The following is a 27,908-nucleotide window of genomic DNA, read 5'->3' on the forward strand; positions in this document are numbered from 1 at the left end:
AAACACTCAAAGAGCCATTTGCACCCGTTTCCCACAGAAAACAAAACACCAGGAGCCACAGAACCCTTCCCGTGCCTGACTATTTTTTTTTTTAATTGAAAAAGTTTTAACAAACAAAAACGTTTTCCCCCTTTCCCCCCCCTCCCTCCACAAAACTCCCTTCCCCCCTCCCTTCCCCTTTTAGCCATCTCAGCCAAATTAGTAACTTTCAATATCCATTCTTCTATTGTAGGTAACTCTTTTTTCTTCCAATATTGTCCAATCAGCAGCCTTGCTGCTGTTATTAAGTTCAAAATCAATTTAATTTCAGTCACTGTACAATCCGTTATAATTCCCAAAAGGAAAAATTGCGGCAGGAACTTTATCTTCTTCTTCAGGACATTTTGAATAATCCACCAAATTCTTATCCAAAAGGCCTTAATTTTCTTGCAAGTCCACCAAATATGAAAATATGTAGCGTCATCACAGTCACACCTCCAACATTTCACTTGGATATCAGGATACATACATGATAATTTTTTGGGATCTAAGTGCCATCTATAAAACATCTTATAAAAATTTTCCCTTAAATTCTGTGCTTGTGTAAACTTAACATTTCTAACACAGATTTTCTCCCATGTTTCCAACATTATTGGTTCCTGAATATTCTGTGCCCATTTTATCTAGGTAACACATTCATTTTGATAGCCGCAATCCTCCCCAATAGCGATAGCTGCAATTTTCTCCACACTCATATCATTCTGAACTTTTTGCCATAGCAAGTGATAATTATTCTTATAAAGTTTCTTGTTCGATGAGCTAATATAAACCCCTAAGTATTTAACCTTTTTTACCACCTCAAATCCTGTTATTTCCTCTAGTTTTTGTTTCTGTTGTTTAGACATATTTTTGATTATCACTTTTGTTTTATTCTGATTTATTTTAAATCCTGATACCTTTCCATATTTATCAATTGTTTCCAACAAAGATCTACTTGAATTTATAGGATTTGTTAAAGTAACCACTAAGTTGTCTGCAAAAGCTCTAAATTTGTACTCATATTGTCTAATTTTAATTCCCTCTATTTTCGTTAACTCTTGCATTTTATCCAATAATGGTTCCAGAGTCAAAACAAATAATAGTGGTGATAAAGGACATCCCTGTCTCGTTCCTTTCGCAATCTTAATAACTTCTGTCAACCGTGCCTGACTATTTCTTGAGCGGCCACAAAACTAGCACATGTAGTTGAATTAAACCTTCTGTTTTCTTCTGAAACTTTCCTTTTCCTGGATTTATCCATGGTTAGCCTACCGGGAGTTGAAAAACGCAATAAATCGAGTGCTGGCGAGTGTCGCACATTGGCGGTTGTAATGCATATTTTGAGTGACAAGGAGCCATAGCAGAGGGATGAAAAAGCCACATGCAGCTGACCCCTGTCTTATACCATATCAGACAAGTGACTATCAAACGTCTTCTTAAAAACGTCCAGTTATAAAGCAACCACAATGTTTGAGGGAAAGCTGTTCCACTGGTTGTCCTCACTATAACGAAGATTGTTAATTCTAGGTTGCTTCTTTCCTTGATTAGTTCACAGGCATTGTTTCTTGTTGTGCTCTCTGGTGCTTTGGAAAATAAATTGACCCCCTCCTCTTTGTGGAAGCCTCACAAGTCCTGAAATACTGCTATCACTCCTAATCCTTCTTTTTTCTAGACTAGTCAAATCCAAATCCTGCAACAATTCTTCATGTTTTAATTTTCAGCCCTTCGTTTTAGCTGCTCTTCTTTACACTTTTTCCAAAGACAAAACATCCTTTTTGTAATGTAATGTCCAAAACTGGATGCAGTATTCCAAGTGTGGTCTTACTAAGGCTTTATTAAAAACGGTACTAATAGGTGATTTTGATTCTATGCCTGTTTATACAACCAAGGTTTGTCTTAGCTTTTTTGGCTGCTGCCACTAATAGGTGACTCATATTTAAGGGATCATCCATTAGGACTCCAAGGCCCCTCTCAGAGTTACTGTATTTGAGCCAGATTTCATGTAATCTGTTTTTCCCGCCCAGGTGAAATACCTTACTTTTCTCCACATTAAATTTCACTTTGTTGGGTACAATCTTGTCTCATTTGGATCAGAAAGGCACAATATGTATACAGATAAAAATCTACAGACATGGTGGGTAGAAGTTAGAATGCAGTACTAGAAGCTAATTGCCCACAGTCAAGAGTTCGATCCTGACGGGCTCATTGTTGAGTCAGCGTTTCAAACTTTTGAGGTCGGTAAAACGAGGACTCAGATTGCTGGGGACAATATGCTGCTTTTGTGAACTGCACAAACAGTGCTGTAAAGCATTGTGGAGTGGTATATAAGTGGAATTGCTATTCATATATACTTTGTCCCGAGTGTGGATCCTTTTTTGAGAAGTAACATTACTATTCTGAGCAAAGGTATTTCCACACTCCATGCATTTAAACGGCTTCTCCCCTGTGTGGATCACCTGATGGGAAATAAGATTACCTCTTTGAGCAAAGATCTTTCCACACTCCATTCATTTATACGGCTTCTCTCCTCTGTGGATCATCTTGTGGCGACTAAGATTAGATCTTTGAGCATAGGTCTTTCCACACTCAATGCATTTATATGGCTTTTCCCCTGTGTGGATCCTCTTATGGGAAATAAGATTACTGCTTTGAACAAAGGTCTTTCCACACTCCATGCATTTAAATGGCTTTTCCCCTGTATGGATTCTATTATGTATTCTTAGACCAGTATTATGAGCAAACGTCTTTCCACACTCCATGCATTGATATGGCTTTTCCCCTGTGTGGATCACCTTATGGGAAATAAGATGATATCTTCGAGCAAAGGTCTTTCCACACTTCATGCATTTAAACGGCTTCTCCCCTGTGTGGATCACCTGATGGGAAATAAGACTACTTTTCTGAGTAAAGGTCTTTCCACACTCCATGCATTTATAGGGCTTTTCACCTGTGTGGCTTTTTTTGTGCATAGTAGGTCCACTGCTCTGAGCAAAGGTCTTTTCACACGTTATATATTTATATAGTTTCTCTCCTGTGTGAAGCTTTTCGTGGATAGTAAGTTCCCTGCTACAAGTAAAGGCTTTTCCACACTTCATGCATTTACAGGGTTTCTCTCCTGCTGCTTGGAGGGACTGGGCTGCATGGGCTACAGGTGATTCTGAACACTGTTTCTCTGCAGTGTGAATCCTTTCATGGGAAGTAAGTTGCCCGCTTGATCTAAAATGTTTTCCAGATACCAAACATTTATAAGGCTCCTTTTTTGTGTGAATCATTTTTTGAGATGTAAGGAAGATATTTCGAAGAGAAAGAATCAATGTCCCATTGTAATTCTTTCCGTTCTGGCTTATAGCATCAGCTCCTTTGTTTTGGGTTAATACTATTTGTTTCATACTTTTCCCAATATATTCTTTCCTAATTTTCTCTTGTTGAGCATGAAAATCTTGCATCGGAGCATCAGTGGAAGATGAGCTATCCTGATTCCAATTATTTGACTGGTATCTCTCATGGCTTTCTAATTCCATTTGAATTCCAAAGTTCTCCATTTCATCTTTAGCATTGTCCACTTGGAACAGTTCATAGGAGTCTTGATTCTCCTGCCCATTATTACCTTCAAAGGAAAAGAGAAATGAAAATGATAACAAGGTTGGAGAAAAAGATCAAACTGCAAATCTCACTCAAAGTCAGTTTTGAGTTAAGAAACACCAGTAATCAGGGGAAACATCCAAGAAGGAATTAGTGCGAGATCACTTGAGTTCACTATCCTGAGATATTGCACTACTGATCTGGAGTGTAGTTTAGGCCTCTGTTCTCTGTGAAATGAGGCATAAACTACTTTAGTGTGAGATCACGTGAGATCAGTAGTGCAAGATCTCAGGCTACTGATCTCGCGTGATCTGGCATTACATGCTCTTCCATGGCCTGACCGTGAAAGTTCTGCTCTCACATAATTTTTGGAGGTTCCAGAGGACACATCACAACACATTCCTAACATAAAAAAGCACACCTCATTCTTCTCAGCCTCCACAGATAAGTTCCAATAGAAATGGAAAAATACAGATAAGAAATGGAACAGAAAGCATATAAACAAAGAGACATTGACCTCTTTCCTTCCTTGGAGAATGAGAAGGCCAGACCTTTTCCCTCACATTCCCAGGAGACGATATCTGATGAACGGTTTTTTAATTAAAAATAATAACTATAATCTGTCTTCTTGAACTCTCTGATTGGGGACTAGAAAACTCTTACCCAGAGAGACCACGTTCCTATGGTTTTCCAGCATGACTTCCGAATGCAGCGTTTTTTGGTCAGGATCCAGCTGAGACCATTCCTCCTCAGAGAAATACACAGCCACCTCCTCGAAGGACACAAGACTCTCCTGAACACGGAAAAAAGAACGGAACAGGAGGATTTGAAAGACCAGTCATCTTCATCAATAACTTAGACAAGAGGATATAAGGGGAACTCATCAAAAAACCCAACGCAATCATAGGCTGCATTACGAGGGGGATAGACTCAAGATCACATGAAGTGTTAGTACCAGTTTATAATGCCTTGGTAAAACTACACTTGGAAGATTGCATCCAGTTTTGGTTCCCAGATGTAAAAAAGATCTTGAGACTCTAGAAGGAGCAAGCAAAACAATTAGGGTCCTGGAGGCAAAAACATATAAAGAACAATTGCTGGAATTGGGCATGTCTAGTTTAATGAAAAGAAGAACTAGGGGGTGACATGATAGCAGTGTTGCAAGATCTAAGGGGCTGCCACAAAGATGAGGCCACCCTATTCTCCAAAGCACCTGAAGGCAGGACAAGAAGCAATGGATGGAAACTAATCAAGGACAGAACTAACCTACAACTAAAGAGAAATTTCCTGACACTGAGAACAATTAATTAGTAGAATGATTTGTCTCCAAAAGTTGTGGATGCTTCAACACTGGAGCTGTTTAAGAAGAAATTGGACAGCCATTTATCTGAAATATTATAGGGCTTCCTGTCTGAGCAGGGGTTGGAATAGTAGACCTCCAAGATTCCTACCAACTGTTATTCTGCTCCATTGTTCCCAAATTCCCAAAGCAAAGATATGCACTAGGTTCAATGTCTGTGCTTCACACAATCCTAAATTTAGATGAGAAAATGGACAATTCTCAAAATTTCTTTGACTGAAGAAATCTTTGGGGCAAGTTTTATCAAATTGATTGATTCTGCAGAACTTTCAGTGCCTTTCAGTAAAGTAATCCCACTTCTGGATCAATTGATTTAGCGCTCTATCATTCATTGATCTAGTAGTCTGAGTCATTGGCTGAATGGGAGAAAACAAAGAAAAGAAAATTTTCTGCAAAGCCGTTTCCCAGCCATTGCAAAGCGGCAATGTTTGATTTCCTAATCTGGGCACAAATCAGAGGATTAGAAATTATTTTATCGCCCGATGTACTGCAATTAAATGCTCTATGTGGCCATTCTCTTTGGATTTTAAAATTCTGCTTTATTTTTTAATGTGATTTGCTTATTTTTTAAGCTATTGGTTATGAACAAGGTTTTTTAAAAATAGTAACATGGCAATGTGAGTATTTCCTTATTTTTCATTAGCCTTGCACAACTCCAAGTCAAAGAATGACAAAAAAAATGGGTGTCTAGCTGTTACTACCAATGTGATCCGTTTATTCTTATCTCTTGAAGCACTTTTTAAAAATTACTTCTTGTAAACTCATATTTGGAAGAGTTCTATCAGAAGCAGTGGTCTTTAAAAAACATTTCCTAAACAGAATCTGAGGGTAGAAATGACAAACCATTCTGTCCCCGTAATAGTCTACAGAGGAAGCTATGCTGGGTGAGAGCAACTTGAACCTGCTATTAAACTCTCCATGTCACAGAGGAACACAAAAATAATCCAGTCCAAACAAGGGAGGGAAATAGAAGGAGAGCAAACTGCACACCCGCTTCACTTCCTGAAGGAAAGGAGAATACAAATCTAATAATATTTCCCTTTCTTACTTGATTTGGAGGTTCAGCCACTGCTTGAGCTCCATTGTAAAAACCAGAAAGCTTCATGCTTTGTTTCTCTGTAAGGAGAAAATAATTTCAAAATGCATAATTAACAGAATAAGAGGAGGTATATCAAGAAAAAGAAGAAGGTAAGGCAGATGGGATCTCCCTGGGTAATCAGAGGATCTTCAATTACCTCCTGAAGTATCCTGGCTTTGATCTTCACAAGGAATCCTCCTGAAAAATAGCTCCTGAGGGGGATTTAATGGATTCTTCTTTCCCTCAGGATCTCTTTTCTGCATATCGCAGCTCTTCAAAAAGGAGGAAGAAAAAAGAAGCAGAATTAATGTAAATCACACAATATAAAGTGGATTCTTATATTACGAAAACAACCTCAAAGCCCCCAATATCCATCAGTGAGGTTGAGTGAGAAAACATTGGAACAATTCCCTACAGGAATTGGTGGGACATCTCCACCTATTATGAATGTTACAGAACTTTAGGAAGGAGAGGTGAGCTATTCAAACACATTTTCTATTCCCTTTTCAGCTCCCTAGATTAAAGTAACTCACCTGCAAGTCGACCTGCTCCTTCTGCTCCTCTACCTGGCTCAGGAGGAAGCCTTCAGCCAGGGCCACTGCCTGGGAGCTGGTCTCTGCTCCACATTCCCTCACCCAGCCCTCCATTTCTGGGGGCAGAAGGAACAGGAGGTGCTCCAGAACCACCAGGTCCAGCATCTGGGTTTTGCTGTGTTTTTCTGGTCTCAGCCATCGCCTGCAAAAGTCATGGAGTCGGCTGCAAAGTCCTCGGGGACCCTCAGCGTCCCGATATTGGATGAAATTCCAAGGCAGAACTTCTGAAGGGAGGATGGTTTCCTCCTCCAGGATCTTCTGCCCAGTCCTTGTCCAGAGCTTCCCAGGCTGAGCAGCTGAAGGGCCTTTTCCGCTTCCCTCCTTTCCCAAAGGTTGTGTCTCCATCCTTTCTCTCTCCTGCACAGCAACTCCAAATGGCTCCAAGGACTCTTCTGGGTCTCCAGATGCCTTTTCCTTCACAGGACCAGTTCTGGTGCCTCAGGACTCTGATCCCTCCAAGTGATTCTGCTCTTTTGTTTCCCCCAAGAGAAAATTTTGCCTTGCAAAGATTTCAAATGGCTTCAAGTTTCTGTATTTGAGATTGAAGGAAAAATAAACGCCAAGAATTAGAAAGTAGAATTTAGCAATTAAACAACATTCACCCAACCTGCCTGGAGCCTCCCCCTCCGGAAACAGGGAGCCTGGTGCGAATTCTGCCTCCTCCTCGCCCGTCTTCTCTCCTCTCCTGCTGGGCCTCCACAAGGCCGACCCTCCCCTCCCCCCACTCGGGCTCTTCCCCGAACAGGGGCGGGAAGGGACCCCACGGATCCTCCTCCCCAGCATCCCTCCTTCCTTACTCCGGATGGCCGGGCGCGGGTCTCTCCCTCCTCCGCCTCCCTTTGCCCGGGAAGAGCCACTAACTCACCCGGGACACATCAGGATCTTCCCAGCCGGACTCTCCCGCAGCCTCTCCGCCTCCGCGGAGCCCCAGGGGTTAAGGAGAGCGAGTGCAAGGTCCTAGAGGGGCAAAGCTCTATGATGTCATTTCCTTCCCAGCCTCCTCTCCAAAGGTAGGCGTGTCTTTCGTCCTCCGGTGGGCCAATGGGGAAGTCCCTGATTTTCCCTTCTCTTGGCAGAAGGCGCCCCCTAGTGGATTCTGCGGAAATCTACAGGATTCCCTGCAAAGCTCGGGAAAGAGGAGGGTCTCTGAGGGAAGGGCAGGGATGATGGTCATAGGAGTAGGAGGAAAGTCCCCTCGCCGCCTTCCTCTCCTTCCTGTCCAGGAACTGTTTGTGGTGATGGAGAAAAATCTCCCTGGAGGATTTGAACTCAACTCTCTCAAGATCAGCTGCCCTGAAGGCTGAGCAGAGATTGGAGGACGCCTGAGAAGTGTCCAAATCATGGGTGGGTTTGAAAACCCGTCGCTACAGGTTTCCTCGTGAGCATGTGCGCGCATGTGCAGAAACGACCGGGCAGGTGGGCGGAGCCTCCGGGAGAAACTGGTAGCAACCCACCACTGGTCCAAATCCTGTCAGAAACAGTCAAGCGGTCAGGAGAGGAGGACCAGGAGGCTCTCTGGGAAGCACAACTTGTGTCTTGCGGTTGTTGCGAACTCCGGTCTTTAGTGGAGAAAGGTGGGACACAGGCAGGGAAGCCACAATCAGGAAAATGGTTTTCATACATTTGTTTTTTATTTCTTTAATTGAATACATACAGGTGCCCTCCTCAAATTATTCCCTCAGCCTCACATTGAAGGAGGGAAGCAGAAAGGGCAGAGAACCCTCCAGCCAATTCTGATGAACACCATCTCTTGTGCCCGTGGAAAGGCTCTGAAGAGAAAGAAAAAAGAAAAATAGTTTCAAAATGGAGGAAAAGCTGAAAGCTGAGTTCGATATGACCGGCTTATAGTTGATTCAGCCTTTAATCTTTCTGTTTGGTAAAATGAGGACCAGAGTGCTGGGGTCAATATCGGGTGAAATCTAAAAATTTTCCCTACCGGTTCTGTGGGCGTGGCTTGGTGGTCAGATGGCTTGGTGGGCATGGCCAATAACAATAAATAATAAAAATAATAAACAAAGTATAAAAAGAACAATACGAGGTACCAAAAACCAACTTTCACACTTTACACACACACAACACAACTGACTCACACACAATGTAAAAGCAGGTGCACTTCACACTTCACACAGCCACAAAAAGCTCAAAAACCAACTTTCACACTTTACACACACAACACAACTGACACACACACACACAATACCACATACAGCTTTCTGAGATTTTGTGTGTTTTTGTAGAGTGAAACTCTACAGAAAAATACCAAATCTCAGAAAGCTGCACAGATATTTTATTATTTTATTTTATTTTATTGTGGACTTCAATTCCCAGAGTTCCTCAGCCAGACAGCAATAATCACTCAGAATAGAATTTTATTGAATTTTATTGGCCAAGTGTGATTGGACACACAAGGAATTTGTCTTGGTGCATATGCTCTCAGTGTACATAAAAGAAAAGATACGTTCATCAAGGTACAACATTTACAACACAATTGATGATCAATATATCAATATAAATCATAAGGATTGCCAGCAACAAGTTATAGTCATACAGTCATAAGTGGAAAGAGATTGGTGATGGGAACTATGAAACGATTTCAGTGGTGAAATAGAGAATATAAACATAGAACAGAATCAGGAAATGATTCCATATAAAGATCTTTTGTATACTGAAAAGAGGTAATTTGCTATTAAAATCTTTGCATGTATTAAAAGAAGAAGGGAAAAATTATACTTGGTTTCAATATGAGCAACTACATGCTAGATGGAAGGAAGATCAGAAAATTGGTATAGTGCAGAACAAGGAAAATTTGGTAAAGCAAATTAGAAATCAGTCTCAGGAGCATATAAAGAGATTGTATAATGCGCTACTTGAAATAGATTCTGAAAGGGACTGTATGATAAAGTGGGCACAAAATTTTGAGGTGCCAATATTATTGGAAACTTGGGGAAAAAAATGGGTTAGAAGTGTTAAATTCACACAGGCACAGAATTTAAGAGAAAATTTTTATAAAATGTTTTATAGATGGCATTTAGATCCTAAGAAACTACCGTGTATGTATCCAGATATGCAAGCAAACTGTTGGAGATGTAATTGTGATGACGCTACATATTTTCATATTTGGTGGACTTGTAAGGATATTAAGGCCTTTTGGATAAAAATTTGGTGGATTTTACAAAATGTTTTGAAAAAGAACATAAAGTTCCTGCCGCAATTTTTTCTGCTGGGAATTATTACGGACTGTACAGTAATTGAGACTAAATTGATTTTAAATCTAATAACAGCAGCAAGATTACTGATAGGACAGTATTGGAAGAAAAAATAAGTACCTACAACAGAAGAATGGATATTGAAAGTTGCCAATTTGGCTGAGATGGCGAAAATCTCAGCCTTTTTGAAAGGCAATACGCAAGAAAGATACTTAAAGGAATGGAAAAAATGGATTGACTATATTCAAAGTAGATGTCAGACTAAGAGTTATCAGACTGCTTTTGAATGATTAGGATGTATTATTTTTGATTGTTTTTGGGGGAAGTTAGGAACTGAGGAGAATTGTAGGAGTATAATTGAGTTGGGAGGGAAATTTTTTTAGCAAATGTTTGTTTTATTTTTAACTATATCTTGTGTTTGTTCCGGGAAGTGGGGGGGGAGGGGAGTTTGCGAAGGGAGGGGGAATTTTTGTAAAACTTTTTCAATAAAAAAAAAGCTGAAAAACCAACTTTCACACTTTACACACACACAACACAACACAACACAACTGGCACACACACACACACACACACAATACCACATACAGCTTTCTGAGATTTTGTGTTGTTTGTGTAGTTAGAGTGAAACACTACAGAAACATACCAAATCTCAGAAAGCTGCACAAATATTTTATTTTATTATTTTATTTTATTTTATTGTGGACTTCAATTCCCAGAGTTCTTCAACTAGACAGCATTAATCACTCAGTGGTGAAATAGATTAGCTAAATTTAGATTAGTTCTGTCTGGTGCTGAAAGCGAAATGGGGTTTTCCAGCTACGAAAAAAGCCATGAGGTCGATCAGTAATCAGATGCCTTAGACTCTTTTAAAAATAGTTTTTCTACATGTTTTCTACAGAAAACATGTTTTTTAAGGTTCTGCTGATGAGGAACTCAGGTAAGATTCCCCAGAGGAGCCTTTAATTTTTTTTTTTTAATTTAAAGGCTCTGCCGAGCTCAGCTGAGGGGAGAGATCCTCAAAGGCTTTTTTTTTACTTTCAAAGGCATGCTGAAGCAAAACCTTCTTTTAAAAGTAAAAAAAAAAACCTCTGCTGATGGTGGGGCTCAGCAGAGGCAGGGGGCGGGGCCAGGGATTTTTGCTACAGGTCCTCCGAACCAGCAGCCACCAACGCTACAGGGTCACGCGAGCCGGTCCAATCCGGAAGCATTTCACCCCTGGTCAATATGCTGAATTTGTAAACTGCTCAAAGATTGCTATAAAGCTTCGTGGACTGGTATATATAAGAGCCATGGTGGCACATTCGTTAGAGTGCAGTACTGCAGGCTACTTCTGCTGATCACCTGCTGCCAGCACTTTGGCAGTTCAGGTCTCAGCAGCTCAAGGTTGACTCAGCCTTCCATCCTTCTTTCTGAGGTCTGTAAAACGAGGACCCAGATTGTTGGGGGCAATAGCTCAAATTAATAAATGATAGATAGAGCGATAGATCAATTGGTCCAGAAGTGGGATTACATTCCTGAAAGGCACTGAAACTTCTGCAGAATCAATCAACTTGATAAAACTTGCCCCAAATAGGCGAGTCCCACTTTTTGCTCTCAACATTCTCGCTGCTTGCTTGCAGCAACTGGGACTACTGTGGGCAGCACAGGCAGAGGCACGGGACCCCAAAAACTTTCAAAGATCTCCCTGCTTGATTGATCATTTGTAATCTTAGCACACTGGAGTGATTCTCATTTTGATTCTCTGGAGTATCCCTAACTTGGGACAAGGAAAGGAGGGAGGGAGGGAGGTGGGAGGCAGGGAAGGAACAAAACGAGAGAGGGAGGGAGGGAAGGAAGGAGGGAGGGAAGGAGAAAGTCAGAATCATCATTCAGTACCATGGTAACTTTGAATGGTTACTTAATAAATGATTGTAGATCAAGGACTACCTTGGTTGGCCAGTAGGCTGGCTAGCTAGGGGAACTTAATATGCATCCACATTTCCCTACCACTGCTTTCCCTTAATAAAACTACTTGCTTCAACACTCCATGAGTGGACAAACGTCAGAACAGACATAGCATTCTGGAAGCTAGAACACTTTTTTCACACAACTGTGTGAGGGCAGAGATGGCCAACATGAAGAAAGGCAAGGAAAGATCACCACAAAATTAGGACAAAGAGCCCATGAGTTGTATTTTCTAATTCGGCATCATTATAACCCCGTTCTCCTTATGGTTTTGTTTCTCAATTATCACATGCAAGACATAATGGGAAGCAGGGTGGAAAGGCAGATTTTGACAATATTAAGCAAAGGAAAAAAATACTGAAACAATAGTAAGTGTCAACTCACCTCAGATCAGTACTTAAGAAAATAAAGACCCAACTCCATCATTTTGAAGAAATTGGTAATTTTTACTAAGTAAGTCTGATAACGATTCAAGCAAAGCCAGAACTGGAAGTAAATCAAAACTACAGAATAATATCCTCTCCTGAACCCTCCCCCTACTAGAAGTCATACAGTAATTATCCAATTATCTTCCTCCTTGGCCACATGTATTTTCACTTCCGATATTCTCCCTCTGTCAATCTTCAGGATGGAATGTGAAGCCAGCAGCTGCCATTATATTCACGCGCCAAAACAGTTCAAATATCTGTTCAAAAGGCTAACTCCCTCCCCCAAACATGCAATGTCAGCCGAACACTGGGAACAGTAAAACCTCCCCCCATCTCCATTAATCATGTAAGACACTCAGTAGAGCAAACTTTTAACAAGGTAATAAAACAGTAAAACAGTCTAGTAGGAGAAATACACTTAATTAAAGCGGAGGCTGACAGTAAGGGATTCAGGACTTCTCCATTTCTGTCTGCAACTATGCTCTTGTTGGATATACTCATCAGAGGGAGCTTCTTGAAATAATAATAACAGAGTTGGAAGGGACCTTGGGGGTCTTCTAATCCAATCTCCTGCCCAGGCAGGAAACCCTACACCATTTCGGACAAACATTTTCTTAAAAATTTCCAGTGTTGGAGCATTCACAACTTCTGCTGGCAAGTAGTTCCACTGGTGGCTCAACAGACTAATGCAGTCTGTTATTAACAGCAGCTGTTTGCAATTACTGCAGGTTCAAGTCCCACCAGGCCCAAGGTTGACTCAGCCTTCCATCCTTTATAAGGTAGGTAAAATGAGGACCCAGATTGTTGGGGGCAATAAGTTGACTTTGTATATAATATACAAATGGATGAAGACTATTGCTTGACATAGTGTAAGCCGCCCTGAGTCTTCGGAGAAGGGCGGGATATAAATGCAAATAAAAAAAATTGTTCTAACTCACGTAATTTCTCCTTAGTTCTAAGTTGATTAGTTTCCACCCATTGCTTCTTGGGAAATGATTGGGAAATCTCCACCACTTAAATATTAGCAGCCTTACATCATTTTCAGGCCAAATTATAACCTTCATCTCCACTGATGTCCATGTTTCCTTTAAAACCTTCTACTTAGCAAAAAGAAAGAAGAAAGCAGAAAAAGCAGGTTTGAGGATTCAGAATCAAAATCAAGCTGGAAGGGAACTTGGAGCTCTTCTAGTCCAGCCCCCTGCTCAAGTAGGAGAACCTATACCAGGGGTGTGCAACCTTAAAAACTCAAAGAGCCATTTGCACCCGTTTCCCACAGAAAAGAAAACACCGGGAGCCACAAAACCCTTCCCGTGCCTGACTATTTCTTCAGCGGCCAAAAAACGAGCACATGTAGTTGAATTAAACCTTCTGTTTTCTTCTGAAACTTTCCTTTTCCTGGATTTAGCCATGGTTGGCCTACCGGGAGTTGAAAAACTCAATAAATCGTGTGCTGGCGAGTGTCGCACATTGGCGGCTGTGACGCATATTTTGAGTGACAAGAAGCCACAGCAGAGGGGTGAAAGAGCCACATGCAGCTCCAGAACTGCAGGTTGCTGACCCCTGTCTTATACCATAGCAGACAAGTGACTATCAAACGTTGTCAGCCTACCCCAGATCAGTGTTTGAGAAAATAAAAACCCAACTTCATCATGTTGAAGAATTTGGTAATCTTTATCATACAAGTCTGGATGCGGTGAAAAGCAAAGCTGGAACTGGAAGTAAACCAAAACCCCAGAGTCATATTCTCTCCTGAACCCTCCCCCTACTAGAGGTCATACAGTAATAGTCCAACGTCTTCTTTCTCCTCAGCCAAGTGTAGTTTCACTTCCGATATTCTCCCTCTGTCAATCTTCTGAATGGAATGTGGAATCAGCAGCTGCCGTTACATTCACGCGCCAACACAATTCAAACCTCTGGTTTTGAAAATGGCATTTCCCCTCTCCCCCACATACAATGTCAGCCGACGCTGGGAACAGTGAAAACCTCCCCCCCTTCTCCATAAAGCATGTAAGACAATCAGTAGAGCAAACTTTTAACAAGGTAATAAAATAGTCAGATAATCTAGTAGGAGAAATACACTAAATTAAAGCGGAGGCTGACATTCGGCCCTCCTTCGAAAGAAGGACGTTAGTCCTGGAAAAGGAAAAGAAAAGTTAGGGTTTATCCGGATATTTGTTATAAAATAGTGCCAGTTTTTGGGGCCGAATATCTTCTTTGTTAACCCATTCAGCTTGTGATAGAGGAAGTGTTTCCATGCTACTAGATATTGGATTTTATTTCTATGTTTTCTAGAGTCTAGAATTTCTTTAATTTCAAAATGTTCTTCCCCGTTGATGAGGATAGGTACAGGGGCCTTAGTAGGATTTGGTCTAAAGGGGATGTGTGCTCAGGTTTGAGCAAACTAACGTGGAAAACTGGGTGAATTCTTTTGAGAGATTTAGGTAGTTCCAGTTGGACCGTTACCGGATTTATGATTTTCACGATGGGGAATGGGCCCACATATTTTGGTCCAAGTTTTTAGATTTTTGAGTTGTTCGTAAATATTTAGTAGATAAGAAAACTTTATCTCCTACTTGGAACTTTTTCTCAGGAGCTCTCTTTTTATCTGCTTGTTTTTTGTGTGAGTGATGAGCATCATCAATTGCTTTTCGTGTAATCTTCCATGTACTTTGCAATTGTTCTATCCATTCAGCCAGGGACGGAATCAATGGTTTTTGTTCAGGGAGTTCGGGAATGGGGACAAATTCTTGACCAGAGGCAATTTTAAATGGGGTGAATCCAGTGCTGCTATGAACAGAATTATTGTAAGCTACTTCCGCAAATGGTAATAAGTCTGCCCAATTATCTTGTTGATAGTTAATGTAACATCGTAAGTATTGTTCCAGTACTGAGTTCGAGCGTTCACAGCCGCCATTAGTCTGAGGATGATGGGAGGAGCTTAAACCTTGGGTGGAGCCTATCAACCGCAAGAATTCTCTCCAAAACTTAGAAGTGAATTGCACCCCTCTGTCTGAGATTATTCGTTTAGGAACTCCATGGAGTCTGTAGATGTGTTGGACAAACAGTTTTGCCAATGTTTTTGAAGAAGGAATTTTGGAACATGGGATAAAGTGTACTTGTTTGGAGAACAGGTCAGTAACCACCCAGATTACTGTATTTCCTCCACTTTCAGGTAATTCCACTATGAAATCCATGGAAATTTCTTTCCATGGGGCTTCTGGACGGGCTACTGTTTGCAGCAACCCAGGAGGTTTCCCTGGTGGTCTTTTAGCTGATGCACAAACAGGACAGCTTGCTATATAGGATTCAATGTCTTTTTTAAGACCTGGCCACCAAAACTGTCTTTTCAGGAGGTGTAAGGTTTTGACGAATCCAAAATGGCCAGCCATTTTAGCATCATGACAACGTAGAAGTATGACCTCTCTCAGAGATGCAGGCACGTACAACTTTGCTCCCACCCAAGCTAGTCCATCGCGAAGAGTGCACTCGTGCGAATGGGCTAAGAACCAGTCATCTTGTTTAAGGCTTCCTTGAGCGAAATGGTGAGGTCGTCTGGTAACATTGGATTGGTATGAGTTTGGAGTGCAGTAATCGCCGGGCTGCTAACTGTTGCACTGGGAGTATAGGTCGTGCTACTTCCTTGCGAGTACTGTTGTACTGAGGTAAATGGGAAGGGGCGTCCGCGAGGAAGTTCTTTCCCCCAGGAATGTAGCGCAAGGCAAAATTAAAGCGGTTAAAGTATTGGGTCCATCGAGCTTGTTTTGGTGATAGCTTTCTGGGAGTTTTCAGGGCTTCTAAGTTTTTATGATCAGTCCATACTTCAAAAGGGTGTTTGGCCCCCTCTAAGAATTGTCTCCATGTTTGGCGAGCCCAGTGCACTGCAAAAGCCTCCTTTTCCCAGATGGCCCATCTCTGTTCTGTTTCAGTGAGTTTACGAGATGTGTAAGCACATGGTTGTAGCTCACCTTTAGCATTGGTTTGGAGTAAAACTGTTCCAACTGCTACGTCGCTAGCATCAGCTTGAACCACGAATGGGGATTCCATGTCAGGGTGCTTGAGGACAGGCTCGGCGGCAAACAATCGCTTCAACTTCTCAAAAGCAGCCTGACACTCCATTGACCACTTCAGTGGTAAGGGTGGTTTGGGTTTAGTATTTCCTCTTGTTTTGAGGAGATTGGTGATTGGCAGGGCAATGTCAGCAAAAGAGGGAATGAATTGACGATAAAAATTAGCAATTCCCAGAAAGCTCTGTAATTGTTTGCGGGTGCGAGGAGGTGCCCACTCTAGTACTGCTCGGACTTTGGCAGGGTCCATCTCCAAGCCATCAGAGGAAATACGGTATCCCAGATAGTCGATTTTTGATTGGTGGAATTCACATTTCGACAATTTTGCATAAAGTTCAGCGGCCAGCAATTTTTTAAGTACTGCTCTTACTAGCTTCACATGCTCCTCCATGGTTTCAGTGTAGATAAGTATGTCATCAAGATAAACAAGAACCCATTAAACAAGTGTTCATGGAGAACCTCATTTATTAGTTGCATGAAAACTGCTGGGGCCCTTGCAACCCAAATGGTAAGACTCGAATTGAAAGCAACCAAGGGGACAATTGAACGCTGTTTTCCATTCATCCCTTCCTTTATGCGTACTCTGTAATACGCTCTCGTAAGTCCAGTTTAGTAAAGAACTTTCCGTTGGCCAAGTGGGCGAGCATGTCTTTCATAAGAGGCATGGGGTATACATTTTCCACGCACACACAGTTCAGATTTCTATAGTCAACTATCAAGCGAAAGGTGCCATCTTTCTTTTCCCGGAACATGACTGGGGCTGCAACCCGAGGCCTAGCCGGTTGAATGAATCCTCGTTCTAAATTTTTATCTATGAAGTTCCGTAATTCCCCTAATTCTTTTTGGGTCATGGGGTAAGATTTCGGTTTCGGGAGTTTCACTCCTGGTAGAATGTCTATTGCACAGTCTGTGGGCCTATGGGGAGGCAGTACGTCAGAGGCCTTTTCACTAAAAACCTCGTAGGTCCCAGTACTCTTTAGAATTTTTCCTCCCCTCTAGGCGCTCAACCATCGCCCCTAGTTTCTCAGGGCAATCAGGATCAGGGTTTTGAAATTATGTTCTTCTTTGTGCCTTTGTGCGGAGTCGCACCACCCTGTTCTCCAGTTTATTTTAGGGTTCCATTTGAGCCACGAGAGACCCAGCACGAGAGGTTGGTCCATCCTGGAGCAACTATGAAGTTTATGATTTCTTTATGGTCATCTATGGTCATCTCTATGGGCCCTGTCACAAAGTGGGCTGGGCCTCCCCCCGCTATTGATCCATCTAGTTGGCAGAAGCCTATGGGCCTGCTTAATGTTTTTAGTCTCAGTTCCATTCTCTCCACCACCTCGGGGCTTAAGATACATCGGGTACACCCAGAGTCTAGGAGGGCTAGCATTTCCCCTTGCATTCCTGAGGATGGGATAAGCAGTTGTACAGGAACGGTAAGGGCCCCTTTCCAACTCACCAAGAGGTCCTCATCCGATTCCGAAGATGGCTCGGTGTCATCTGACCCGGTCGGAGTCCCAAGTTCCTTCTCGATGGGAGGAGCGTGCGTCATCTGTTCCCTCTTTGCGATCTCTCGCGATTTTGTTTCCACCTGCGCCATTGGTTTTTTGCCACTAGGGGTCGCCTTTGGCAGCAGCTTTGCCCAACAATCAGTGGCTCGGTGGCCTTCTTTTCCACATCTGAAACAGCCTGTGGGTTTCTTCTTCCCACTCTCCACTGCAACAGAATCCTTGGTTGGTTCCCTCTGGAATTGAGGTTGGGTTTGCCTCCAGCTACGATCGCCCGCAGGCGGTCCTTGGCTAGGTCTATCTCCATTTCTGCTGCCAGGGTGTACCAGCCATGCAGGGTAGTTGGGGATGCTCGGCTCTACACAATTTATATAGATCTCCATTTAGGCCGTCTTTATATAAATCCAAAGAGCCACTTCGACCACCCTCTCATGAGAGGTGCCAGATCGCTGAACTCTTGGTTGTAGTCAGTCACTGGTCTCTTCCTTGTCTGATGGACATCATGAATCTTGGCCTTTTGCTCTGCCAAGGGATCCTCAAATCTCATTCTCAGGGCTGCCATAAAATGGTGGTAGTTTCTTAGGAGAGAGGAATCCTCTTGGTACAAGGTCACGTACCAGGAAGCCGCCCTCCCACTCAAGACTTGAGTCACGCTTCTCACTTTAGAGGCTTCTGACAAATAATCCTCGCCCCATTCTTGCATGTGGCTGTCCACTATAGCCTGGAATAAGCCTACTTCTTTAGGGTCTCCATCAAACTTTCTGGGAATTTGGGGAATTTTAGGGGTTTTTTTTCTGTGAGGTAACGTTTGTGCAGTGGGGGTCCCCTGACCCCTACCCAGATCTGTGGCCCCTGGAGAACGCAGCACAGGCTCTCGTACTTCCTGAATATTTCTGCTGTATGGTGTTTCCCCGGTGGCCATCAAAATTTCTGTTTCCACATCCTCCCTATTCCCCCAGGGGTTTTGGGTGGGGTCTTCATAACTTTCACGCTCTCTCTGTCGCTCTTTTGCCTCACGATACAGTCTGACGGCTTTTGCAATTTGTAATTTATCCTTAATTTGCTCCTCCTGTCGCCAAGCAGAGAGTTTTTTATGTAGTTTTTTCAGTGTCCCCAGCCACTCTGTAGAAATTTCTGAGTATGTGGGAGGGTCCGTTGTGGCTGCCAAGGCTGCTCCTGTCTCCTCCAGCTCATCTTCTGAGGTTGGCTTTCTCCCCAGAAAAGATTCGTTATCAACTCTTCTATGATAGTCCTGGGATGAGATGTCTGCCAGCTGCTCCTCATTAGGTTCGCATTCGTGCTCCGACATCGTTAAGGAAAAAAAAAGTTTTCAGTCCCCTCGGTTGTGATCCGGGATGACTGATTTTGGGTGAGTTCCAGCTTAATGTCAGCCTGCCCCAGATCAGTGTTTGAGAAAATAAAAACCCAACTTCATCATGTTGAAGAATTTGGTAATCTTTATCATACAAGTCTGGATGCGGTGAAAAGCAAAGCTGGAACTGGAAGTAAATCAAAACCCCAGAGTCATATTCTCTCCTGAACCCTCCCCCTACTAGAGGTCATACAGTAATAGTCCAATGTCTTCTTTCTCCTCAGCCACGTGTAGTTTCACTTCCGATATTCTCCCTCTGTCAATCTTCTGAATGGAATGTGGAATCAGCAGCTGCCGTTACATTCACGCGCCAACACAATTCAAACCTCTGGTTTTGAAAATGGCATTTCCCCTCTCCCCCACATACAATGTCAGCCGACGCTGGGAACAGTGAAAACCTCCCTCCCCTCTCCATAAAGCATATAAGACAATCAGTAGAGCAAACTTTTAACAAGGTAATAAAATAGTCAGATAATCTAATAGGAGAAATACACTAAATTAAAGCGGAGGCTGACAAACGTCTTCTTAAAAACGTCCAGTTATGAAGCACCCACAATGTTTGAGGGAAAGCTGTTCCACTGGTTGTCCTCACTATAACGAAGATTGTTAATTCCAGGTTGCTTCTTTCCTTGACTAGTTCACAGGCATTGTTTCTTGTTGTGCCCTCTGGTGCTTTGGAAAATAAATTGACCCCCTCCTCTTTGTGGAAGCCGCTCAAGTCCTGGAATACTGTTATCACCCCTAATTCTTCTTTTCTTTAGACTAGCCAAACCAAAATCCTGCAACAATTCTTCATGTTTTAGTCTTCAGGCCTTTAATCGTTTTAGCTGCTCTTCTTTACACTTTTTCCAAAGACAAAACTTCCTTTTTGTAATGTAATGTCCAAAACTGGATGAAGTATTCCAAGTGTGGTCTTACTAAGCCTTATAAACGCTACTAATAGGTGATTTTGATTCTATGCCTGTTTATACAACCAAAGTTTGTCTTAGCTTTTTTGGCTGCTGCCACTAATAGGTGACTCATATTTAAGGGATCATCCATTAGGATTCCAAGGCCCCTCTCAAAGTTACTGTATTTGAGCCAGGTTTCATATAATCTGTTTTTCCCGCCCAGATGAAATACCTTACTTTTCTCCACATTAAATTTCATTTTGTTAGATACAATCTTGTCTCATTTGGATCAGAAAGGCACAGTATGCATACAGATAAAAATCTACAGACATGGTGGGTAGAGGTTAGAATGTAGTACTAGAAGCTAATTGCCCACAGCCAAGAGTTCGATCCTGACGGGCTCATTGTTGAGTCAGCGTTTCAACCTTTTGAGGTCGGTAAAACGAAGATTCAGATTGCTGGGGACAATATGCTGATTTTGTGAACTGCTCAGACAGTGCTGTAAAGCATTGTGGAGTGGTATATAAGTGGAATTGCTATTGCTATATACTTTCTCCCGAGTGTGGATCCTTTTATGAGAAGTAACATTACTATTCTGAGCAAAAGTATTTCCACGCTCGATGCATTTAAATGGTTTCTCCCATGTGGATGTTTTTATGGATAGTAAGTCTACTGCTCAGAGCAAAGGTCTTTCCACACTCCATTCATTTATACGGCTTCTCCCCTCTGTGGATCCTCTTATGGCGACTAAGATTAGGTCTTTGAACATAGGTCTTTCCACACACCATGCATTTATATGGCTTCTCCCCTGTGTGGATCATCTTATGGGAAATAAGATTACTTCTTTGAGCAAAGCTCCTTCCACACTCCATGCATTTAAATGGTTTTTCCTCTGTGTGGATCTTTTTATGGATAGTAAGTCTAAAGCTCAGAGCAAAGGTCTTTCCACACTCCATGCATTTAAATGGTTTTTCCCTTGTGTGGATCTTTTTATGGATATTAAGTCTCCTGCGCAGAGCAAAGGTCTTTCCACACTCCATGCATTTAAAAGGCTTCTCCCCTGTGTGGATCACCTGATGGGAAATAAGACTACTTTTATGAGCAAAGGTCTTTCCACACTCCATGCATTTATACCTCTTCTCCCCTGTATGGATCACCTGATGGGAAATAAGATGACCTCTTCGAGTAAAGGTCTTTCCACACTCCATACATTCATATGGCTTCTCCCCTGTGTGGATCATCTTATGGGAAATAAGATTATCTCTCCGAGCAAAGATCTTTCCACATTCCATGCATTTAAATGGTTTTTCCCCTGTGTGAATCTTTTTATGGCTAGTAAGTCTACTGCTCAGAGCAAAGGTCTTTCCACACTCCATGCATTTAAACGGCTTCTCCCCTGTGTGGATCACCTGATGGGAAATAAGACTACTTTTCTGAGTAAAGGTCTTTCCACACTCCATGCATTTATAGGGCTTTTCACCTGTGTGGCTCTTTTTGTGCATAGTAGGTCCACTGCTCTGAGCAAAGGTCTTTTCACACATTATATATTTATATGGTTTCTCTCCTGTGTGGAGCTTTTCGTGGATAGTAAGTTCCCTGGTACAAATAAAGGCTTTTCCACACATGCATTTATAGGGTTTCTCTCCTACTGCTTGGAGGGACTGGGCTGCATGGGCTACAGGTGATTCTGAACATTGTATCTCTGCAGTGTGAATCCTTTCATGGGAAGTAAGTTGCCCGCTTGATCTAAAATGTTTTCCAGATTCCAAACATTTATAAGGCTCCTTTTTTGTGTGAATCATTTTTTGAGATGTAAGGAAGATATTTCGAAGAGAAAGAATCAATGTCCCATTGTAATTTTTTCCGCTCTGGCTTATAGCATCTTCTCCTTTGTTTTCGGTTAATACTTTTTCTTTCATACTTTCCCCAATATATTCTTTCCTAATTTTCTCTTGTTGGGCATGAAAATCTTGCATCGGAGCATCAGTGGAAGATGAGCTATCCTGATTCCAATTATTTGACTGGTTTCTCTCATGGCTTTCTAATTCCATTTGAATTCCAAAGTTCTCCATTTCATCTTTAGCATTGATCACTTGGAACAGTTCATAAGAGTCTTCATTCTCCTGCCCATTATTACCTTCAAAGGAAAAGAGAAATGAAAATGATAGCAAGGTTAGAGAAAAAGATCAAACTGCAAATCTCACTCAGTCAGTTTTGAGTTAAGAAATACCGGCAATCAGGGGAAACATCCAAGAAGGAATTAGTGCGAGATCACGCGCGTTCACTACCCTGAGATTTGCACTACTGATCTGAAGTGTATTTAGGTCTCTGTTCTCTGTGAAATGAGGCATAAACTACTTTAGTGCGAGATCACGTGAGATCAGTAGTGCAAGATCTCAGACTACTGATCTCGCGTGATCTGGCCTTATACGCTCTTCCATGACCTGACCGTGAAAGTTCTGTTCTCACGTAATTTTTGGAGGTTCCAGAGGACACATCACAACACATTCCTCATATAACCTCCAGACGACACATAAAAGTACACCTCATTCTTCTCAGCCTCCACAAATAAGACCCAATAGAAATGGAAAAATACAGATAAGAAATGGAACAGAAAGCATATAAACAAAGAGACATTGACCTCTTTCCTTCCTTGGAGAATGAGAAGGCCAGACCCTTTCCCTCTCTCTCCCAGGAGACAATATCTGATGAACGATTTTTTAATTAAAAAAATAACTATAATCTGTCTTCTTGAACTCTCTGATTGGGGACTAGAAAACTCTTACCCAGAGAGACCACGTTCCTATGATTTTCCAGCATGACTTCCGAATGCAGCGCTTTTTGGTCAGGATCCAGCTGAGACCATTCCTCCTCTGAGAAATACACAGCCACCTCCTCGAAGGAGACAAGACTCTCCTGAACACGGAAAAAAGAACAGAACAGGAGGATTTGAAAGACCAGTTCATCTTCATCAATAACTTAGACAAGAGGATATAAGGGAAACTCATCAAAAAACCCAACGCAATCATAGGCTGCATTAAGAGGGGGATAGACTCAAGATCACATGAAGTGTTAGTACCAGTTTATAATGCCTTGGTAAAACTACACTTGGAAGATTGCATTTTGGCAGATGTAAAAAGATCTTGAGACTCAGAGCAATCATGATTAGGTCCAGGCAAAAACATATAAGAAGAACTCATCAAATTTGCAGACAAGATCAAAGTAACTACAACACCCAGAAGATAAGCTAAAGATAGACAGATTGGGCCCCATCTAACAAAATGAAATTCAATAGTGAGAAATGTAAGGTGCTACATTTAGGAAAGAAAAACCAAATGAACGGGCATAGAATAGGTGATACCTGGCTCAACACTAGAAAATGCAACTGGGATCTTGGAGTCCAAGTGGACAATCTCTTAAACATGAGCCAGCAGTATGCTACAGTTGCCAAAAAAAACCAAAACCCAATGCAATCATAGGCTGCATTAAGAGGGAGATAGAATCAAGATCACATGAAGTGTTAGTACCACTTTATAATGCCTTGGTAAGACCACACTTGGAATATTGTATTCAGTTTTGGTTCCCAGATGTAAAAAAGATATTGAGACTCTAGAAGGAAAAACCAAACATTAGTCCTGAGAAAAAACATTAAAGAATAATTGCTGGAATTGCTAGTTTAGTGAAAAGAAGAACTATGACATCAGTGTGGCAAGATCTCAGGGACAAAGAACCACCATTTCCAGCACCTGAAGGCAGGACAAGAAGCAATGGATGAAACTAATCAGGACAGAACAACACAACTAAAGAGAAAGACAGTGAGAACAATTAATCAGTGGAATGACTTGTCTGATTGTGGATCCCAACGCTGAGCTGTTTAAGAAAAATTGACATTATCTAAAATGTTATACTCTGTCTGAACAGGAGTTGACTAGAAGAACCCAAGATTACCAACTGTTATTCTGCTCCATTGTTCAAATCAAAGCAAAGATGCACTAGGTTCAAAAGGAGCTCACAAATCCTAAGTTTAGATGAGAAATGGACAATTCTCAAAATGACTGAAGAAATATTTAAGTTTAGTTGATTGATCAGAACACAAAGTAATCCCACTTCTGGATCAATTGATTTACTCATCATTCATTGATCTAGTAGTCTGATCTGAATGGGAGAAAACAAAAGAAAGAAAATTTCTGCAAAGATCTCAGCCTTTGCAAAGCGGGAAAGATCTAATCTGCACAAAGAGGATTGGAAATTATTTTATAGCAACTGCAATTAATGCCTATATGGCCATTCTCTTGATAAACTCTTATTTTTAATGTGATTTGCAAACTATTGTTATGAACAAGGAAAATAAGGCAATGAGAGTAAGTTATTTTTCATTAGCCTGCACAAAGTCAAATAATGACAAAAGAATGTCTAGCAGTTACTACCAATGGATGTATTCATCTGAAACAGTTTTAAAATCCAAACTCAGTGGAGGAGTTCTAAATAGAAGCAGTGGTCTTTAAAAAATTTCCTAAACAGAATCTGAGGTAGAAAACAAACTTCTGTATAATAGTCTACAGAGGAAGCTATGTTGGGTGAGAGCAACCTGAATCTGCATTATGCCATGTAAAGGAACACAAAATAATCCAGTTTTGATTTTCCTGATGGCAGTCTTTAGAAAAGAGTTTGTAGAGCTGTCAACAGAATTTAGCTGTCTATTGAAATCTCTCCTGAAAGAGAGAGAGATACACCAGGCTGAAGAGCAAGAGATAGGGATCTTTCCAAAGCCTGGAAGAAGCTCCAGACTCTGAGGACATCTGTTTTGGCATTAAAAAGAGTGAATTCTCAGAAATGTTTGTGATGGATTGTAAGCAGAACAGAAACTGGAGTTCTAGCATTTGTTTTAGAAGACTGCAAACCCCTAATAGAGGATATATTTGTTCAAGATAGAGAAGAAGCAAATTGTGTTTTGTGGAATGTGACCTTTGTGTATTGGAAACAAAGTTAAGAAATTTCTCAATAGTGTGGAATTAGGAGCTATACAAGAAGATACTGACTAAATGGAAGAAATAGAATTTTATGATTTCTATTTTTCTTTTCTTCTTTGATTATAGTTGATTTAGAAGAAAAGTTATCTGAATCTTCCTTTGTCTCTGTTACTAGGTTATATATTTTAAAATGGCTTTCAAATAGTACCAAAAGCCACTATCTTTGAAATTTCTTCAGCTCAGATGAAAATTGAAGTGAGGAATTAAGAAATTTTACAGGAGTCTGAGACTGCTTTTCAGAAATAGATCAAAATTTGATGAAATAGAGAAAGAGATGTTGGATTTAAGAAGTAAGAAGAGGGAAATGAATGGTGGATAATTTCCAAATATTATGGTCTTGACAGATGAATGTTTCAGAATTGAAAATGAGAAATTCAAAAGAATCAAAACAATTGGAACTCAGATAATAAGATAAGATATGGCAAATAGATACAGATAAAGAGAGTAATATTACAAAGATTAATGGAATATGCAAGATTGAAAAAGGAAATTTAAAGAGATTTCATTTTGCTCAGATAAATGTGAGCCAGAAGACTTTAGATTAATATTGAAAGAATTTATAATGGTACAAAATAGATAAATAATATTTATTTTACAATAAAAATATTATAAAAATTTAATATAAAAATAAATTTAAATATTACAAGATATAAAACATGAAAAATTCTCCTGTTAAGAAGAAAAAATTTGAATAAAGAAATATCAGATATATTTTAGATGGGAAGTTCCAATGGGTTTGTCAGTGAATTTTAGAGGTAGAAAGTATTTTCTTAGTACAGTTATGAAAACAAGACATAAACCTATGGGATAATATTTAATTTTGATGGATGGAAAGTAAAATTTACGAATTTAGATAGTGTTGTAGATGTAATGATGTTAATTGTTTATTGTTATAAAAACAAATGATTATTCGCAATTGAAATATAATTTGACAGTAAAAGTTATGAGAAAACTGATCTGAGAACTTTATTTGTAATGATATTTGACTGATGGAGTAATATTAAGATCATATTAAATGTTATGACAATGGAAGAAATATTTGATGAAAATTTGAGATCAGAAAGCCGAAATGGATTTGGATTGAAGGAATATCAAGTGGAAAAATCAATTTGAGAAGATGGACTAATTTTAAATGCAGAAGAAGCAATATGGAAAAGATTATTGTATTGTTCCTTTTTCTATTATTCTCTTATCTCTTATTTTTATTCTGAGGATTTAAAGTTTTATAATGGGAGTTTGTATATTTTAGTGATTGTTCAAAACAGTGTTTCCTAAGTCAAATAAAATGATATAGGATTTTATTAATGTACAGTATGATTGAAGATATGATTTTGTTATATTAATTTTGCTGCCATTTTAAAAGAAAATAAAAGAAATGGCAAATTAAAAATACTAGAAATAAGAAAACAGAATGAAAGTAGTAAAGTGAAAGATGAAGGAAAATGTGATAGAATTAAGAAAGGAATCTAAAAATAGAATCAGCAATAAATAAAAATTAATGATTAATGATGGATAACAGATTGTAATAAATATGATGTGGGAAAATGGAAATAATTTATTTTTAAAAAATAATAATAATAATCCAGTCCAAACAAGGGAGGGAAATTGAAGGAGAGCGAACTCTACACACCCACTTCACTTCTTGAAGGAAAGGAGAATACAAATCTCATAATGTTTCCCTTTCTTACTTGATTTGGAAGTTCAACTACTGTTTGAGCTCCATCGTAAAAACCAGAAAACTTCATGCTTTGTGTCTCTGTAAGGAGAAAATAATTTCAAAATGCATAATTAACAAAATAAGAGGAGGTATACTACAAAAGAGAGGAAGGTAAGATGGGATCTGCTGGGTAACAGAGGATCTTGATTACCTCCTGAGGTGTCCTGATCTTCACAAGGATCCTCCTGAAAACAGCTCCTGAGGGGATTTGATGGATTCTTCTTTCCTCAGGATCTTATTCCACAGTGCAGCCCTTCAAAAGGAGGAAGAAAGAAGCAGAATTAATGTAAATCATATATATAAATGGACTTATATTAGAACACAACCTCAAAGCCCCCAAATATTCATCAGTGAGGTTGAGTGAGAAAACAATCTACAAAGGGACATCCACCTATTATGAATGTCAGAGAACTTTAGGAAGGAGGTGAAGTATTCAAACACATTTTCTATTCCTTTGAGCTCCCTAGATTAAAGTCTCACCTGCAATCGACCTGCTCCTTCTGCTCCTCCACCTGGCTCAGGAGGAAGCCTTCAGCCAGGGCCACCGCCTGGGAGCTGGTCTCTCCCACATTCCTCACCCAGCCCTCCATCTCTGGGGCAGAAGGAACAGGAGCTGCTCCAGAACCAGGTCCAGCATCTGGGCTGTGTTTTTCTGGTCTCAGCCATCGCCTACAAATGTCATGGAGTCGGCTGCAAAGTCCTCGGGGACCCTCAGCCTCCCGGTATTGGATGAAGTTCCAGGGCTGAACTTCCGAAGGGAGGATGGTTTCCTCCTCCAGGATCTTCTGCCCAGTCCTTGTCCAGAGCTTCCCAGGCTGAGCAGCTGGAGTCTTCCCTCCTTTCCCAAAGGTTGTGTCTCCATCCTTTCTCTCTCCTGCAGAGCAACTCCAAAGGTCTCCAAGGACTCTTCTGGGTCTCCAGATGCCTTTTCCTTCACAGGACCATTTCTGGTGCCTCAGGACTCTGATCCTTGCAAGTGACTCTGCTCTTTTTTTTTCTCCAAGAGAAAATTTTGGCTCGCAAACATTTCAAATGGCTTCCAGTTTCTGTATCTGAGATGGAAAGAAAAATAAACGCCAAGAATTAGAAAGTGGAATTTAGCAATTAAACAACCTTCACCCAACCTGCCT

At 40.8% G+C, this 27,908-nt stretch overlaps 1 pseudogene; it reads right to left on the bottom strand.

Moving 5' to 3' along the window:
- Positions 1-179: 179 nt before the first annotated feature.
- LOC131192851 (zinc finger protein 420-like) lies at positions 180-26,813 on the bottom strand (annotated as a pseudogene).
- Between the last annotated feature and the right edge of the window lie 1,095 nt (positions 26,814-27,908).

The sequence above is a fragment of the Ahaetulla prasina genome, chromosome 2, assembly GCF_028640845.1.
Source record: "Ahaetulla prasina isolate Xishuangbanna chromosome 2, ASM2864084v1, whole genome shotgun sequence".
In the NCBI taxonomy this organism is placed as follows: domain Eukaryota; kingdom Metazoa; phylum Chordata; class Lepidosauria; order Squamata; family Colubridae; genus Ahaetulla; species Ahaetulla prasina.